Source organism: Palaemon carinicauda, chromosome 19, assembly GCF_036898095.1.
Source record: "Palaemon carinicauda isolate YSFRI2023 chromosome 19, ASM3689809v2, whole genome shotgun sequence".
Classification (NCBI taxonomy): Eukaryota; Metazoa; Arthropoda; class Malacostraca; order Decapoda; family Palaemonidae; genus Palaemon; species Palaemon carinicauda.
Genome location: NC_090743.1, coordinates 78027144 through 78046199, shown reverse-complemented (window position 1 = coordinate 78046199; position 19056 = coordinate 78027144). Strand labels below are relative to the sequence as shown.

General features: G+C 41.9%; 1 protein-coding gene across 3 annotated transcripts in view; it reads right to left on the bottom strand.

Moving 5' to 3' along the window:
• Positions 1 to 19056, bottom strand: part of LOC137658691 (gastrula zinc finger protein XlCGF8.2DB-like) — a 560850-nt gene that overhangs the window by 96778 nt on the left and 445016 nt on the right. The window contains exon 1 of one of the 3 annotated variants that reach the window (XM_068393681.1): positions 11326 to 11449. The exons of the other annotated variants lie outside the window; for them this stretch is intronic. The gene's annotated coding sequence lies outside the window, so the exon portion shown is untranslated. Of the gene's footprint in view, positions 1 to 11325; positions 11450 to 19056 lie in introns of those variants that run through there. 3 annotated transcript variants of the gene reach the window in all.

The following is a 19056-nucleotide window of genomic DNA, read 5'->3' as shown; positions in this document are numbered from 1 at the left end:
GAAGGAAGTTCGTTCTTAGCTAAGAATCCGAGCTGAAAAGAACATGTTGCAGATTCGGTCGTGAAACCAATGTTCTTGCTGAAGGCATGAACCTCACTGACTCTCTTAGCTGTTGCAAGGCAGACGAGAAAAAGAGTCTTGAGGGTAAGGTCCTTGAAGGAAGCTGACTGGAGAGGTTCGAACCTAGGTGACATAAGGAACCTTAAGACTACGTCTAGGTTCCAGCCTGGAGTGGATAGACGACGCTCTTTAGAAGTCTCAAAAGACTTAAGGATGTCTTGAAGGTCCTTGTTGGAAGAAAGGTCCAAACCTCTGTGGCGGAGAACTGAAGCCAACATACTCCTGTACCCTTTAATCGTAGGGGCTGAAAGGGATCTCTCATTCCTAAGATGTAATAGGAAGTCAGCTATTTGGGTCACAGAGGTATTGGTAGAGGATACTGCATTGGCTCTACACCAGCTCCGGAAGACTTCCCACTTAGATTGGTAGACTCTACGAGTGGAAATCCTTCTTGCTCTGGCAATCGCGCTGGCTGCCTCCTTCGAAAAGCCTCTAGCTCTAGCGAATCTTTCGACAGTCTGAAGGCAGTCAGCCGAAGAGCGTGGAGGTTTGGGTGCAACCTGTCTACGTGAGGTTGACGTAGAAGGTCCACTCTTAGAGGTAGAGTCCTGGGGACGTCGACTAGCCATTGAAGTACCTCTGTGAACCATTCTCTTGCAGGCCAAAGGGGAGCAACCAGCGTCAGCCGTGTCCCTTCGTGCGAGATGAACTTCTGAAGGACTTTGTTTATTATCTTGAACGGTGGAAATGCGTAAAGGTCGAGATGGGACCAGTTCAGCAGAAAAGCATCCACATGAACTGCTGCAGGGTCTGGAACTGGGGAACAGTACAGCGGAAGTCTCTTGGTCATGGAGGTGGCAAACAGATCTATGGTAGGTTGACCCCACAAGGTCCAAAGTCTGTTGCACACACTCTTGTGGAGGGTCCATTCCGTGTGAATGACCTGATTCCTTCTGCTTAGGCGATCTGCTGAGACGTTCATGTTGCCCTGAATGAACCTCGTGACTAAAGTGAGGTTTTGACTTCTTGACCAAATGAGGAGGTCCCTTGCGATCTCGTATAGGCTCCTCGAATGGGTCCCTCCTTGCTTGGAGATGTAAGCCAAGGCTGTGGTGTTGTCTGAGTTCACCTCCACCACCTTGCCTAGCAGGAGGGACTTGAAGTTCAGCAGGGCTAAATGAACTGCTAGTAGCTCCTTGCAGTTGATGTGGAGCGTTCCCTGTTCCTCGTTCCACGTTCCCGAGCATTCCCGTCCGTTCAAGGTCGCACCCCAGCCCGAGTCCGATGCATCTGAGAAGAGATGAAGATTGGGGGTCTGAATAGCCAACGATAGGCCCTCCCTGAGAAGGAGATTGGTCTTCCACCACAAGAGAGTGGTCTTCATCTCTTTGGTGACTGGGATAGAGACTGCTTCGAGAGTCAAACCCTTGTCCCAATGAGCTGCAAGATGGAATTGAAGAGGGCGGAGGTGGAGTCTCCCTAGTTCGACGAACAGGGCCAGCGATGAAAGGGTCCCTGTGAGACTCATCCACTGTCTCACCGAGCAACTGCTCCTCTTCAGCATGCTCATGATGCAATCTAGGGCTTGGCTTATCCTTGGGGCCGATGGAAAAGCCCGAAAATCCTGACTCCGAATCTCCATTCCCAGGTACACAATGGATTGGGAGGGAATGAGCTGAGACTTTTCTATGTTGACTAACAGACCCAGTTCTCTGATTAAGTCCAAAGTCCAGTTGAGACTCTCCAGACAGCGACGACTCGTGGAGGCTCTCAACAGCCAGTCGTCTAAGTAAAGGGAGGCTCTGATGTCCGATAAGTGGAGGAATTTTGCTATATTCCTCATCAGATGCGTAAACACCATAGGAGCTGTGCTTAGGCCAAAACACAGGGCTTGGAATTGGTAGACAACCTTTCCAAAAACGAATCTCAGGAAAGGTTGGGAGTCTGGATGAATAGGAACGTGAAAGTAGGCATCTTTCAGGTCCAACGAGACCATCCAGTCCTCCTGCCTGACCGCTGCTAGGACCGACTTCGTCGTCTCCATCGTGAACGTCTGCTTGGTGACATACGCATTGAGCGCGCTGACGTCCAGCACCGGTCTCCAACCTCCTGTCTTCTTGGCCACCAGAAAGAGACGGTTGTAGAAGCCCGGGGATTGATGGTCCCGGACTATAACCACTGCCTTCTTCTGTACAAGGAGCGACACCTCCTGGTGCAACGCTAGCCTCTTGTCCTCTTCTTTGTAGTTGGGAGAGAGGTTGATGGGAGATGTGGTCAGAGGGGGTTTGCGGCAGAATGGTATCCTGTAACCCTCCCTCAGCCAACTGACAGACTGGGTGTCTGCACCTCTCTTTTCCCAGGCTTGCCAGAAGATCTTGAGTCTGGCTCCTACTGCTGTCTGGAGATGCGGAGAGTCAGTTTTTTCCTTTAGAAGCCTTGGAACTTTTCCTAGACTTGCTCCTGGAAGAGTCTGGACGGGAGCTTCCTCGGCTGGGGGCTCTACCACGAAAGGGCGGTATGAACCTCGTAGCAGGAGTATCAGCCACTGGGGTGCGATAAGTCCTGGGGACTGAGGTAGCAACCTTAGTCTTACGAGCCGATGAGGCCACAAGATCATGTGTGTCCTTTTGTATCAGGGCAGCAGACAAGTCCTTAACAAGCTCTTCGGGGAAGAGGAACTTCGAGAGCGGAGCGAAAAGGAGTTGAGACCTTTGACAAGGTGTGATGCTGGAGGAAAGGAAGGTACATAGCTGTTCCCTTTTCTTAAGAACCCCTGACACAAACATCGAAGCAAGCTCGCCAGATCCATCTCTAATGGCCTTATCCATGCAGGACATTAATAGCATGGCAGAATCCTTGTCCGCAGGGGAGGTCTTCTTGCTGAGGGCCCCCAGGCACCAGTCTAGGAAGTTGAACATCTCAAATGCTCTAAAAACACCCTTCAGGAAGTGATCAAGGTCTGAGAAGGTCCAGCAAACCTTAGAGCGCCTCATTGCTGTTCTACGAGGCGAGTCTACCAGACTTGAGAAGTCAGCCTGGGCAGAGGCAGGTACTCCCAAGCCTGGTTCCTCTCCTGTGGCATACCAAACGCCCGCTTTAGAAGTGAGCTTAGTCGGAGGAAACATGAACGAAGTCTTTCCAAGGTGTTGCTTAGTCTGCAACCACTCCCCTAAGATCCTTAACGCTCTCTTAGAGGACCTTGCTAGGACTAGCTTAGTATAAGAAGACTTAGCTGGCTGCATGCCCAGCGAAAACTCAGATGGCGGAGAGCGGGGGATAGCAGAGACAAAGTGGTCTGGGTATACCTCCCTAAACAGAGCCAAGACCTTACGAAAGTCAATAGAAGGTAGAGAAGACTTGGATTCATCCACGTCTGATGAGGGATCCAGGTGTGCCGCCTCATCATCAGACGCCTCATCACCAGAGTGTAGCGAAGAGATCGGTAAGGTATGCTGAACAGCAGAGTCAGCACGAGCTGGAACAACAATATTTGTGGTTTCCTCTTCAAGACTCTGTTGAGGGAACACCTGAGGCTCAGACTGCAAAGGCTGATCAAAAGTAGCAGCAGAAGGTAGGCGCATGGGTGGAGGAGGCTGACTCCTAGCATGAGTGACTGAACTCAAGGGTTGCGCTTGCTGAGTGGTTGGCGGATGCGCAGTAGCAAGTTCCTGAGGAACGAGTTGAGGTTCCTGAGGTGTGAGCTGTGAGCGATGAGGTAGTGGCTGCGCAGAACACAGTAATTGTCTCACGAGTTGAGGTTCCTGAGGCGCAAGGCTAAGGTGTTGTGCTTGTCTTGAGGAGGGTTGAGCTCGCTGCAGCGAGAGCTGAGGAGACTGACTCATGGATGGGAGAGGTTGTTGTACCTCAAGAGAGTGTTGCCTCACTGGTGGAACTGCAAGTGGAAGCGGAGGAAGTAAGGTATAAGCTTCCTGTTCCCATTGCTGAGGTTGCCTTAAGGAAGGCGGAGGAAGCTGCACACCACTGGAAACAGTAAACTCAGAACGTGGTAAGGTATCCTGAGGAGCCTCAACATCGTACGCCTGGCAGGCAGTACTGCGGTCAGGCGGAGCGATCGCAGGAGGAGGCGTAACCTTCTCAGCCTGACACTCACGCATCAAGACCGCAAGTTGTGACTGCATGGACTGCAGTAGAGTCAACTTGGGGAAGGCAGACACTAAGGTCTGCTGAGGTAAAGCCTTAACAGCAGAGATCTGTTGTGGCAGAACCTTACTCCTCTTAGGCGGAGTGCATTCAACTGATGACTGCGGCGAGTCAGAGCTGATCCAATGACTGCAGCCCGGTTGAGTTCTTGAGGTCTGGACTCTGCATTTGAGTGGTCTTGAGACCTGAGTCCAGCGTTTCTTCCTTGACAATTGATCAGCAGACGAGTAAAAGACGGGCTCAATCGTCTGCAGGTGGGAGTGACGGTCTCTGGAAGACACGCCCGCAACCACCGAGGATACTTCTGTGCGCCGATCAAGGCCTGCCGAACCCTTTTGCCCTTCGACATTGCTTCTCCCCTGGGCTTGGGAGCTTGCAAGAGGTCCCGGACTGGGAGGACGACTGGCACGCACAGAAGTATCCTCACGCACCACACTGACACTGACACTAGCACTTGGCACTGCACTGACACTAGCACTCGTCACAGCACTGGCACTAATTCCACCCACTGCACTCTTGACCTTAAGTTCCTTGACTTCGGCCATAAGAGACTTATGATCACTAACCACTGACTCTACTTTATCGCCTAAGGCCTGAATGGCACGCAAAACAACAGACATATCAGGCTGAGGGCAAATAGTAGGTTCGGGGGTAGCCACTACAGGGGTAGGAAAAGGTAGGGGATCATGAGGTGAGGAAAAAAGTGAAGAGTGAGAAGAACTCCTCCTAACTCTCTCTCTCTCTAACTTGGTTGAATACTTAAGAAGACGGACAAAATCAAGTTCCGAAAGTCCGGCGCATTCCTCACATCGATCTTCTAACTGACAGGGTCTTTCCCTACAGTCAGAACAAGCGGTGTGAGGATCTACCGAGGCCTTCGGAATACGCCTATTACAAGACCTACATCGTCTATGGGTGGGGGCTTGTGAAATGTCAGACATCTTGAATCAAAAGAGTTAGCCAAGTGGGGTTTCAAAATCAAGCAAAAGATCGTTAACCGTTTAATCAGGACTAAATAATAGCTATCTAAGCTAATATAGAAGTTTTCCAGTAAAGCGACAGCCGAAATCTGAGAGAATACTTCACCAAAAGCCGTGAAAATACTCGAAGATCATAAGCGTATCCCAGAACGTCTTGCCGGAAGCACGACAGAGGAAAAATTGAGGTGGTGTCAACAAGAAGTACTATAGTACCTGGCCACAGGTGGCGCTGGTAAGTACACCCCCTTCTAGTATTGTGATAGCTGGCGTATCCCTCCATAGAATTCTGTCGGGCAACGGAGTTGACAGCTACATGATTATCGGGTAAGTTTAATATTGAAAAATTGAAATTTCACTCGTTTGTCCCAAGTTCTACACACTAGGAACACTGTGTATGAACATGTTGGAACACCCCCTTCCCGACAGACACACTTGGGAATCTGGGACTTTTGGGTGTGCAAAAACAAACTTAATCTATTAGTTCCTAGGTCACAACCCCTAGTCGGGGCAAGCCCCTGGAGCCCTTCACAGGTCACAACCTAACTTTGTAGTTCTCAGGTCACAGCCCCTGGCCAGGGGAAAGTCCCCATACCCCTTTCCCAGGTCAAAACCCCTAGCAAAATTTGTAAAAGGCAACAGAACCTAACAAAACCACCTAACCTATTAGTTCCCAGGTCACACAACACCTAGCCGGGGGCAAGCCCTCTGACCCCCTTCACAGGTCACAACCCCTAACAAAATTTGTAAATGGCAACAGAACCTAACAAACCCATCTAACCTAAACTATTAGTTCCCAGGTCACAGCCCCTAGCTGGGGCAATCCCCCGAACCCCATTCCCAGGTCACAACCCCTAGCAATACTTATTAGTTCCCAGGTCACAACACCTAGCCGGTGGCAAGTCCCGGACTCCCTTCACAAGTCACAACCACTAGCAATACTTGTAAAGGGCAACAGAACCTAACAAACCTACCTAACCCAACTTATTAGTTCCCAGGTCACAACACCTAGCCGGGGGCAAGCCGTGGACCCCCTTCATAAGTCACAACCACTAGCAATACTTGTAAAGGGCAACAAAACCTAACAAACTCACCTAACCTAACCTATTAGTTCCCAGGTCACAACACCTGGCCATGGGCAAGATCCTGGACCCCCTTCACAGGTCACAACCTCTAGCAAAATTTGTAAAAGGCAACAGAACTTAACAAACCCACCTGGAGCCTTTGTATATCAGCGGCCAGTTCCTCACACATTCATTGAATATGAACATCAACAAACCTAAACTTTACCCCCTAACCTAACCTACAAGCCATGTCCTTACCTAATGTCCCCTGCGACCCCCCTTACACTGCCGTATTCTAAGTTAGACATGATAACACATACAGGTGGCCGCTATCATACATACACCCCCCCTACCATAACCTACTAGTTCCCAGTTCACAGCTCCAAGAAGGTGGAAAACCATGGTACAGAGGCTATGGCACTACCCAAGACTAGAAAACAATGGTTTGGTTTTGGAGTGTTCTCCTAGAAGAGTATTATTTTACTGTATTACAGGGCAATGTATCCTAGGAAAAAAACTACTTTTTTCTTTAGAAAAAATTCCGCTCTCTTCGAAAATGACACTCGTTCCCGTCACAAATGAATAGTTTCAGAAATATATATATATCTACTGTATATCCTATATCTTAATGGGGGACCCCAGTGGGAACTCGGGGATTTGGGTGGGAAAAACATACTGGGGAAACGGTATATAATGGTAAAACAAGCCTTTTCTACTCTATACATTCCCTTCTTGGATGTATAATAAACGGAGGAAAAGACAAAACAGTATAAGAGGGTAAACTTTGGAGGCGCCATTGCAAAGGCTATGTCTCATGAAAAAATACGGTAATATTGAGCTGCGGCAATGTTCACATGCTAACATTATCAGTGTTTTTCATTTATTTTTTGTCATTCTACAGATCGCTTGTAGTCGCTCTCGTTCGTTCGTTTGTACATAGCAGGTTTCGACCTTCTTCGCATAATCTCTCCCCCCCGCCCCCTTGCGCATAAACTCCACCTCCACCAATAGGATTTCTTCTTCTCTATCTGTCAAATTTAACTATTCGACTTCACCCGTGTATTCAAGTATATGACTTGAACCATTACAACTATTACCATCCCTTTTATGTAATACCCTCGTATACATATTACGTTTGACCCCCGTATTACTCGTTTTATTATCCGATACCTTACAAAATCACCTCATTTTATATTCCCATTAAATATTATTTATCATACACTCTATTTTATCTTGCTATATTACTTTTACACATTTTGTTATTACCTTGTCACGTCCAGATTTCACATATATACTTGCTCTGGACAAGTTTCTCATTCTAGTTCATTCATGTTTACTTTCTAGACTCCGTTGCTTTTCCGTTAACCAATCACGAACACATACGTATGGAAAGTTTGCACAGTGGGGGCGATTAATATTTCCCAACCCCCACCTTCCAACAAACCCATTTCCGTGTTAACCTTTGTCCAAGTCAGGTCTTTGTTAGTTCAAGTGACGTCTTTTTGCGTATTTTACGATGCAAGTTTTAGAAGTCTTGTAACGACTGCAGTATTCCATACTTGAAAGTATTTCAGTGAATTCTGATGTTGATGATTTTCTTAAATCTCGTAATGTAATAGCCCAATGTTTACAGTGTTCAAATGCAGTACTAAACTAAGACAAAGAAGTTAAGATGTTACAGACTCACAGTCACAACACCCCGGTGACCCACAAGTTTCGTCGTTGCGGTCATAAAAGTAAGTCATTAATTTCTTTAATTTTAATGTATTGGTTTTACTATTTTGTTAACGTGGGCAGCTCAACATTACCGCTTGCCAGTACATACGAACTTGATGTTTTATTTTCCTGCGAACGTAAGCGACCCAGTGGCAGAACAAGAACCATTATATTTAGAGTTGCTAATGTTATCGTAGCAATACATGTTAGAATAACATTGCTAATGTTAGCGTGCGCAGCTCAACATTACCGCTTGCCAGTACAAACGAGATTGATGTTTTATTTTCCTGCGAGTGAAATGTTATGAACTTCTAGGTTAGGTTAGGTGGGTTTGTTAGGTTCTGTACCCTTTTTGTACCTTTTTATATATTGTGTAAAGGGTACAGTATATGGAAAAATGATTTAAAATACACACTCTAAAATTACCATAGCATTGCTAACGTTAGCAACGACATCGTAACGCTGGTAACGCTGTGTAACATCGGTAACGTTTCTGATGTTATAGTTCGCAGTATATACGTGAGTGAAATGACACGGAATTTGAACAAGTCATTATATGTAAACATTTTATCACAATATATAAAACAAAAGACATTATATTTAAACATTTTAACAGATAATATATGTTTTCCTGTAGAAAATAACGTGATTTAACCAGTTTTCACCTTCATTTCATCTGTAATAACAGCAACCAATTCGGCTACTTAAAGTTAGTCGAATTGGTTGTTCTGTTTGTTTGCAGTTGAAATGAAGGACAAATCACGTTACTGTAATTTACGGTAAAGTTTTACTGTATTACAGATTCTGATTTCGAACAGAAAATATACGTTTAACTGTAGTAAATAATGTGATTTGACCGAATTTGACCTTCATTTCAACCGCCAACCAACAGAACAACCAATTCGACTAACTTTAAGTATCTGGACTGGTTGCTGTTATTACGGATGAAATGGTGAAAACTGGTTAAATCACGTTATTTGCTACAGGAAAACATATTTTTTCTGTTAAGATGATTAAATATAATGTCTTCTATTACATATATTTTGTTAAAATGTTTAAATATAATGACTTGTTCAGATTCGGTGTCACTTCACTCACATATGTACTGCGAACGATAACATTAGCAATGTTACCAACGTTACGGTGATACACAGCATTACCAACGTTACGGTGGCATTACTAACGTTAGCAATGATACGGTAATATTGTCATGTGTATTTTAAAGAATTTTTCCATATACCCTTTACACAATATATAAAAAAGTACAAAATGGGTACAGAACTTAACAAACCTACCTAACCTAAACTAGAAGTTCCCAGGTCACAAACCCAATATAATGTCCTTTGCTATGTAACTTCACTCCCGTTTCGATAACGTTAGTACTGTTACGATAACATTATATATAATGGTTCTTGTTCCGCCATTAGCTCGCTTTGCTCGCATGAAAATAAAACATCAAGCTCGTATGTACTGGCAAGCGGTAATGTTGAGCTGCGCATGCTAACATTACCAACGTTAAACATAATGGTTCTTGTTCCTCACTTATTACGATCACAGGAAATTAAAACATTAACCTCAAATGCACTGGCAAGCGGTAATGTTGAGCTTCGCACTCTAACGAAATATAGTAAAACTAACACATTAAAGTTAAAGAAATTAATGACTTACTTCTATGACCATGACGACGTAACTTGTGGGTCACGGCGGTGTTGTGACTGAGTCTGTGGCGTCTCAACTGTTTTGCCTTAAGTTTAGTACTGAACTAGGAACATTGTAAAAGTTGGTACATTACGTGATTTAAGAATATCATCAACGCTGGAATTCACCAAAATACTTTCAAGTATGGATTACTGAAGTCGTTACAATTATCTAAAACTTTGATCGTAAAATATACAAAAAGACGTCACTTGAACTAACAAAGACCTGACTTGGGCAAAGGTTTCCATGGAAAAGGGATTGTTGGAAGGGGGGGGTAGGGAAATATTAAACCCCCTGTCCAAACTCTACATACGAATGGGTTCGTGATTGGTTAACTGAAAAGCAACAGACCCTAGAGTAAACATGAATGAACAGAATGGGAAACTTGTCCAGGACAAGTAACTATGTGAAATCTGGGAGTGACAAGGTAATAACAAAATATATAAAAGTAATATATGAAGATAAAATGGAATGTGTGATAAATAATATTTGATGGCTATATAAAATGAGGTGATTTTAAAAGGTATCGGATAATAAAACTAGTAATACTGGAGTCAAACGTAATATGTATACGAGGGTATTACATAACTAATCAAGTAATAGACTTGAACAGAGCTGGTAGAGAGACGAATAATTACATTTCACGATTAGAGAAGAAGAAATCCTATTGGTGGAAGAAGAGTCTCTGCGTATGGAGGCGGGGTTTTTGTGCAGAAGGTCGAAACCTGCTATGTACAAACGAACGAGCAAGAGCGACAACAACCGGCAAGTAGAATGAGAAAAATGAAATGAAAAACACTGCTAATGTTAGCATGATACCCTAACATTTGATCTACACCACACGTTGGCAGCTCTGGTTACTGTATTTTTTCATGAGACACAGCCTTTGCAACGGCGCCTCCAAAGTTTACCCTCTTATACTGTTCTGTCTTTTCCTCCATTATTATACATCCAAAAAGGTAATGTATAAAGAAGAAAAGGTTTGTTTTACATTTATATACCGTTTCCCCCGTGTTTTCCTCACCCAAATCCCAGAGTTCCCACTGGGGGTCCCCCATTATCGTAGGATATAGATATATATATATATATATATATATATATATATATATATATATATATATATATATATATATATATATATATATATTTCTGAAACTATTCATTTGCGACAGGGACAAGTGTAATTTTCGAAGAGCGTAATTTTTTCAATAAGAAAAAGTAGATTTTTTCTAGGTTACATTGCCCTGTAATACAGTAAAATAATACCTTATTTACTACAGGAAAAGATATACTTTCTGTTCTAAATCAGAAGCTGTAATACAGTAAAACTTTACCCCTAGAAGAGCTGTTAGGTAATCTCAGTGTTGTCAAGTGTATGACGACAGAGGAGAATATGTAAAGAATAGACCAGACTATTCGGTGTGCGAGTGTAGGTAAAGGAAAATTTAACCGTAACCAGAGAGAAGGATCAAATGCAGTACTGTCTGGTCAGTCAAAAGGGCACAATAAATCTCTAGCGGTAGTATCTCAACTGGGGGCTGGTGCCCTAACCAACTTACTACCTACCGATTGTGATGCATATATCATGTACTTAAAAAACAGTCTTAGTAAAAACTAATAAAAAAAAGTATATAAAAGTAATACGTTACTTTTATCGTAAAATTTCCAGCTTGTTGAGTATCATCAATAGATGATCGTCATTCTACACAAGACTCAAGAGGGCTACGAACTAGGATCCAGGTCCAAGGATTCTTCTTCCATTTTTAATAAGAGATCTGGCCCAATTCTTGGAGCCAATGTACTCCCATGTATTATTATCATTATTATTATTATTTGCTAAGCTACAACTCTAGTTGGAAAAGCAGGATGCCATAAGCCCAGGGGCTCCAATAGGGAAAATAGCTGTCAGGAAAGGAAACGAAGAAAAATAAAATATTTTAAGAAGAGCAACAACATTAAAGTAAATGTCTCCCGTTTAAACTATAAAAACTTTAACAAAACAAGAAGATGAGAATTAAGATAGAATAGTGTGCCCGAGTGCACCCTCAAGCAAGAGAACTCTAACCCAAGACAGTGAAAGACCATGGTACAGAAGTTATGGCAATACCCAAGATTAAAGAACAATGGTTTGATTTTGGAATGTCCTTCTCCTATATATGATACAAAATAAAACATTAGATCTAATCAATATAGTTGACAATTTTTAGTATCAGTCTGTTAGTAAATGTTAACTCCTTCACTGAATGGAATGAAGGATATGTTAATGTAGTCTCTTTAAAAAAAGAACATTTGTGTGGGTTTAGAGACTAAATTTGTTTCTCATTCCTCTGTTGGATAGTTGATTTTACAGATGATTAGAATGCGTTGAGTAAATTAGTTTTAGTTAGAAATGTCATAAAACCCGTTTTCATCCTTTCCTGTACATCCCTTTCTTTGTGTTTTCCGAATCGATTATTCAAAGATCATTTCAATTTGAGTCCTGTTAATTTTACTTCTAGATCCTTTCTTTACAGATTATATTTCTTATAATTTTTCATGACGTATGAGAGGTCCTCTACTACATTGCATGTTCTACACGAAGAGCATCTGCCATCTCGAATTTACATAAATATGCATTTACTCTAGCATGTCCAATTCTTAACTTTCCCATTAAGGTTTCTACATTTTCTATTAATACAATATGCTGTCCCCAAGTCTTCTATAATAAGTTTGAACGTACCGAGCCACTTACTTGATTTAATAACATTACATTCAATTTGGCAGGTTTCTATCATTTTCCCTTTAATATTGTTTAGCCCTTGTTTAGCGGTTATTATTATTATTATTATTATTATTATTATTATTATTATTATTATTATTATTATTACTTGCTAGGCTACAATCCCATTTGGAAAAGCAGGATCCTACAAGCCCAGGGAAAATAGCCCAGTGAGGAAAGGAAACTTAAGGAAAAATAAAATATTTCAAGAGTAACACTAAATTAAATATCTCCTATATAAACTATAAAATCTTTAACAAAACAACAGGAAGAGAAATAAGATAGAATGGTGTGCCCGAGTGTACCTTCAAGCAAGAGAAATCTAACCCAAGAGTGGAAGACCATGTTACAGAGGCTGTGGCACAACCCAAGACAAGAGAACAATGGTTTGATTTGGGAGTGTCCTTCACCTAGAAGAGCTGCATACCATAACCAAAGAGTCTCTTCTACCCTACCAGGAGGAAAGTTGCCACTAAACAATTACAGTACAGTAGTTAACGCCTCGAATTTAGAAGAATAGTTTGCTAATCTCAATGTTTTCAGGTATACGAGGACAATGGGGAATATGTAATAAATAGGCCAGGCTATTCAGTGTGTATGTGTGCGTGTGTAGGCAAAGGGAAAATGAACCTTAACCAGAGAGAAGGATGCAATGTAGTACTGATTGGCCAGTCAAAAGGACTCATTAAATCTCGAGAGGCAGTATCTCAAAGGGTGGCTGGTGCCCAGGCCAACCTACTACCTACGCGGTTGTTTCTGCCAATTTGTTCCCCTGGATTCCTCTGTGGCTTGGAATGGACTGGTTTTACAAAATTATAATTGCTATTCATTTCGTTTAGCATCTCCTGTATATCGTGCACTAGTGCTTTGAATATTTTTGTATCATTATTTATCATTGAAATGGCGGACAATGAATATTACCCCCTGTCATTTCAGCGCTTCACATATAGCAAATAATTCAGCACTCAGAATAGACGTTGCTGGGTTTAATCTAAAACTACTATGAAAATCAAGGCGGGAAATAACATAGGCAGCTGAACATGACCATGCCTTGCTATTAATTTATTTTTGGACCCATCCGTATACATGTCTAAATGGTTAAGATACTTTTCCTCTTTCATTCTACATAACTCGAATAAATTTAGCATCAGGTTCTTCCTGTTCAATGTCATCCATTTGGTTAATGCCAATATACTTAACAATACTGTCACGTAGACCCCACTTGAAACCCCTGTTGGAGGTCATGTACATGACCTCTGCCTGCTGGTTCGCCTGGGAAAGCATGCTGTCTCAGCTTCCACCGGCGACAGGATTCTGTCACTGTGTCAATCTGCAGACAAAGGGTTTTTTTCTGTCACCTCATTGTTCTTACAGATTGCTTGGGAGAGCAACAGCCAGGAGACGAAGGCCTTCCGGATAAGTATCCGGTTAGTGACAAAACGGACTACTACCTCGATACCCCTAGGACACGTGGCATCTCCCCATGGACACCATTTGCCATGTCTAGCGGTGTGCCATGTCTAGCGGTGTGCCACGCCTTGTAGTCAGTCGGGATGGAGTAAAAGGGCTCGTAATTACTCTGTTACTCAAGACCACCACCATAAAACTTTGTGTAAAATTATACTTGGTTTTTTTGAAGTATTTTTGTTTTAATCAATTTATTGCGTCCATTGGCGTCAGACATTTGAGTACATGGTAATACAGTAATATTGTTTACATCTATATTGTAATTCAGTTATACCTAAAGAATAAAAAAAAGTATATACAGACATTTAAGTACATATTTAAACAGTATTGTTTACATCTATAGCATATAATGAAGGTTATATAAAGGAATACAAAATAAAGTATGGACAGATATTTAGTACATATTAAAAATGATATTGCTCATTTCTATATATTTATGGTTATGCAAATGAATTCATATGGAATACAAATTAAATTTAGTTTGATTTCATAGGTAGGTTGTACCTATCTTTCTTTAATTAACATTACAAAACAGCTGATTATTCAGTATCCACCAAAGTGAGGATAACGCATGAGGATCTCATCGAGCAAATTATTATCTGTCAATAATTTTTTACATGTACCAACTACTGTGAGTCTTTGGGCTAATATGTCACTAACAAGAGGACATTCCAGACAATAGTGTTCCAGGGTGTTGGCGTTGGGTGCGTCACATAACCTACAGGAGGAGAAGTGAGGAACTCCATCTTGCTCAGCCACCTGCCAAACTGGTCGCCAACCGAGCCGAAGACGCACACAAACCATGTTATTTTGACGAACCATGAGTCCACTGCGGCGATACTTGTGTTGGTGAGGAAAGAAGTGATCATAATGCTGTACTGATATACTGGTGGCTCTCTAGGCATTACTACGATGATGAGTAGGTGAGCGAGCAGCTTGGCGCACCATTTTTCTGCAGTACAGGAGAGATGGCCTGGGAGCATCAGCATCTGGAGGATCCAGTTGACAGGCAGCCTTTGCGAGATGGTCAACGGTGCTGTTAACTAGAAGACCCACGTGAGAGGGAATCCATAGGAAGTCCACTACCAGTGAGCTCATGTTGGCCATGTCTAGTTGCCTATGTATTTGTGTAACCAGGGGCTGGTGAAGAAAGAGCTTGGAGTGCTGATTGCGAGTCACAGATGATCAAGCCGTTGTTTCTGGTCCGTGTGATTAAAATAACTGCATCTAAAAGTCCATGTAGTTCACAATACGTGGAGCTTGATGACTTTGGGAGGCGACGGCCTGTCCAGCCCTCTGGCGGGGGTTCCAAAGTGGGGGAGAAAACAGCACATCCAGCACTGCCATCCTGCTGTAGGGAGCCGTCTGTGTAGAGGTGATGGGCTAAACTGAGGGAAGAGGATAGTCTGTCGATGGTCTCCAATGCACGTTGTTGTTGAAATTGAGGCAAGTCAGTCTTAGAGACTGGAGTGTAAGAGATTGCTGGCACAGGAGTCTGCCAGGGTGCAAGGCCATGATCCACATTCTCTGCCACGATGTTGATGTCAAGCCCCCGAATGCTTGAACAGACAGTACTAACTAGTGTACGTCCCCCCCTGGTGTAGTTGTGGACGAGGTGCATCTAGATCGAGAGAAGTTCGGATGATGTTTGAATAATGAGGAGACAGGTGAGGGTAATACAGGCATTAGCTATGGTAAGCAGTTCTTCTAGGAGAAGGACACTCCAAAATCAAACCATTGTTCTCTAATCTTGGGTAGTGCCATAGCCTCTGTACCATGGTCTTCCACTTTCTTGGGTTAGAGTTCTCTTGCTTGAGGGTGCACTCAGGCACACTTTTCTATCTTATATCTTATATCTCTTCCTCTTGTTTTTTTAAAGTTTTTATAGTTTATAAAGTGATATTTATTTTAATGTTGGTGCTCGTCTTAAAATATTTAATTTTTCCTTGTTCCCTTTCCTCACTGAGCTATTTTCCCTGTTGGAGCACCTGGGCTTATAACATCCTGCTTTTCCAACTAGGGTTGTAGCCTAGCAAGTAATAATAATAATAATAATAGGTGACATTGGAGTATATTCTCTCAATGAGTGGAGGGAGACGGAGTTCATGTTGCATGTTTACAATTCTAGTGGATGCTGGACAACCTAGAATGAGTCTCATTGCTTGGTTCTGGAATTTTTCAAGCGGATGTAGAGTTGATCTGGAGAGTTGACATAGTGCAGGGGAAAGATAATTTATCACTGAGCAGATGAAAGCAATATATATGGTTCTGGCAACTGGGATAGATACTCCTGCAGTATAATTAGTAAGCCACTTGAGAGGAGTCAGGTGTCGCTGTAACCGGGCCAGCAGATCTTGAACAATGGGATGTACTCTCTGTCTCGCTGTAATGGATGGTGTAATTCGCACTGGCACTCCCAAGTAAATATATTGTGTGCATAAAGGTAGACAGATGAAGTGTGAGTAACAATAATATGATTTTATGTAACTGTACTTTCGTTTCCTCGCTGCTTGTTCGCCCAAAAATAGTTTTGTGATATTTGAAATGAAAAAGAGCACTTATCATTATTGTGAAAAAGGACACTTTGCTGAATTGTCAAGTAACTTAGCGTGCTCAAGAAAACCATGTAACTTTTTACTTAAATACAATAAGTTGAATGGCAGCCTAATCACTGTCTTATCCCACTTTCTGAAAATTTATTTTGTTTTAAATTGTCTGTAACTTGACAATACATTGCCCAGGGGCTACAACAGGAAATGCCCTTTCTTCCCGTTACATCCCTAACTTCACTTTCCACCTAATCATGATCTGTTGTACCATTAATATAAATGGCTTTTTAAAGTAACCTGAGTTCATTCCTCTATTATTATTATTATTATTATTATTATTATTATTATTATTATTATTATTATTATTAGCAAGCTAAAACCCTTGTTGGAAAAGCAGGATGCTATAAGCCCAGAGGCCCCAACAGGGAAAATAGCCCAATGAGGAAAGGAAAAAAGGAAAATAGAATATTTTAAGAAGAGTAACAACATTAAAATAAATATTTCCTATATAAACTATAAAAACCAACAAGACAAGCGGAAGAAAAATAACATAGAATAGTGTGCTTGAGTATACCCTCAAGCAAGAGAACTCTAACCCAAAACAGTGGAAGGCCATGGTACAGAGGTTATGGCACTACCCAAGACTAGAGAACAATGTTTTGATTTTGGGATGTCCTTCTCCTAGAAGAGCTGCTTACCATAGCTAAAGATTCTCTTCTACCATCTAGTCTTTTATCGTTTAGAACTAGTTGGACGATTCTTACCTAACTGTTTTAGTTTTGCTCAGTAAAGCAACAGTTTGTATTGCATTTTCATTCCTACTGGTGTCACGTTACTTTCAACTTGTAGTGATACAATGGGTGGTGTACTTTTAGCTCCAAGTGCTATTCGTAAAGCGATATTTTGTATTTTTCCTTTTTTTTTCGATGTTACTTCTAGCTGCTGACGAATATACTTCAATTCCATATTCAATTTTGCTTAAAATGTAAGCCTTGTAGAACATCAGCAAAGTCTTTCTATCTACTTCCCAGGTGTTGGAGGAAACCGCCTTCAATACAATAAGTCTCAGGTAGCATATTGCTCTTACTGAGTTGATGTGATGTGTACAAGTGAGGCCTGGACTGTCCCATACCAATCCTAAATACTTGTATTTATGTACCCATTCAATTATATTGTTGTCAATTTTGATTTTGGGTAACACATCTATTTTCTTGTTTGTAAAATACAATATCTTAGTCTTACCGGCATTCGTAAAACCTTTCAACCGCATCCTGAATCTCCAGACGAGCTGTTTCAATTGTATCTGCCGTTGCATGGAAGCTAGTATCACATGCAAATTCTGAGTTTTTCACTGGAGACGTAGCAGTGACTGGCTGACCGACCTGGTCAGTTAATCTGTGCACCTCTGGCTCAACCCCCTCCCCCCGCCAACTAGACACCCACCAAATGGGAGAAGACGAGCCTGGTAAACCCTATCTACCAAAAGTGAGGATTCCAGGGATGGGCCCGTCAAGGGTGCAAACTGTGCAAACTATTCAGTCAACGGCAATTTGATCAACAGCTATTTGAGGACAAGGACCATCTTCTAAGTAAGGAGTGCAGGTAAAAACATGTGGCCACTATTTTTCCCCCATTTTAGCTTAGACTAATTTTTACTTGATTTAGGTTTAGCTGGCTGTTACATATTTTGGGCACAGTCTCGGGGTCACAGGGCTTCGTGTCTGATCCCATTTATATTGTTAATCCTTACAGTAGACCACAAGTCTAATCAACCATATTTTAATGATTTTGCATTTCTTTTTATTACATTTTGTGGTTGTTAACATGTCCGTTTCTTTCAATGTAAATTTGTGTAATAAAGCAAAATTAAGTTAATTACCCCCTCTTATTTTTACTCCTTCATTTATTTGATTGTCTATTATGATTATCTAATATCGGGACAGTATACTCGATATTTTGAAAGGAGTACGCCTAAATAACTTACGAGTAATAAGTGTGTTAGTGAGTGACTTAGTATTTATGCTTCGAAGGTAAAGATCTATATCTTTAACTTTTACTTTAATCTACTTCACTGCTCCCATTCATTGCCATTGTCTCAATAATTACTTTACGTAAGATTCCTGTCCAGCATCTCACTGGGGTCCTTGGGACAGAGACAAAACAGAGTCTAATAGTGTAGATGACCTTAGACCCGACAAAGCTAGAGTAGGCTATCAAATTACTTTTATTTCACATAAGAAGTTTTTAGGCCTCTGGACAGAGTACAGGTTTTGCATTTAGAGTGATGGTTCGTGAACTACGCCATCAAAGTTATTAACAGAGTGTTTGTGCCTTGAGTGATAGTGCTCCTTTTCCTCCCCTGCTGATCTAGTCCTTGATGTAGGGAGACTTTCCCGGGACAGCAAGTTCCCACTCAACAATTTAATAAAAACACATTTTCTCCATACTAATTTAGTATTTCTTTTCTGGCTTTCTACAGTTTGTTGATAATATTTCTATATTAAAATATTTTTCTATTTTTTATCTTAAACAACAGCAGACTTTTTATTATGTTTTCTTTCTACTCTGTGTGTGGTTTCAATAATAAAATGCACTCAATTCGTATA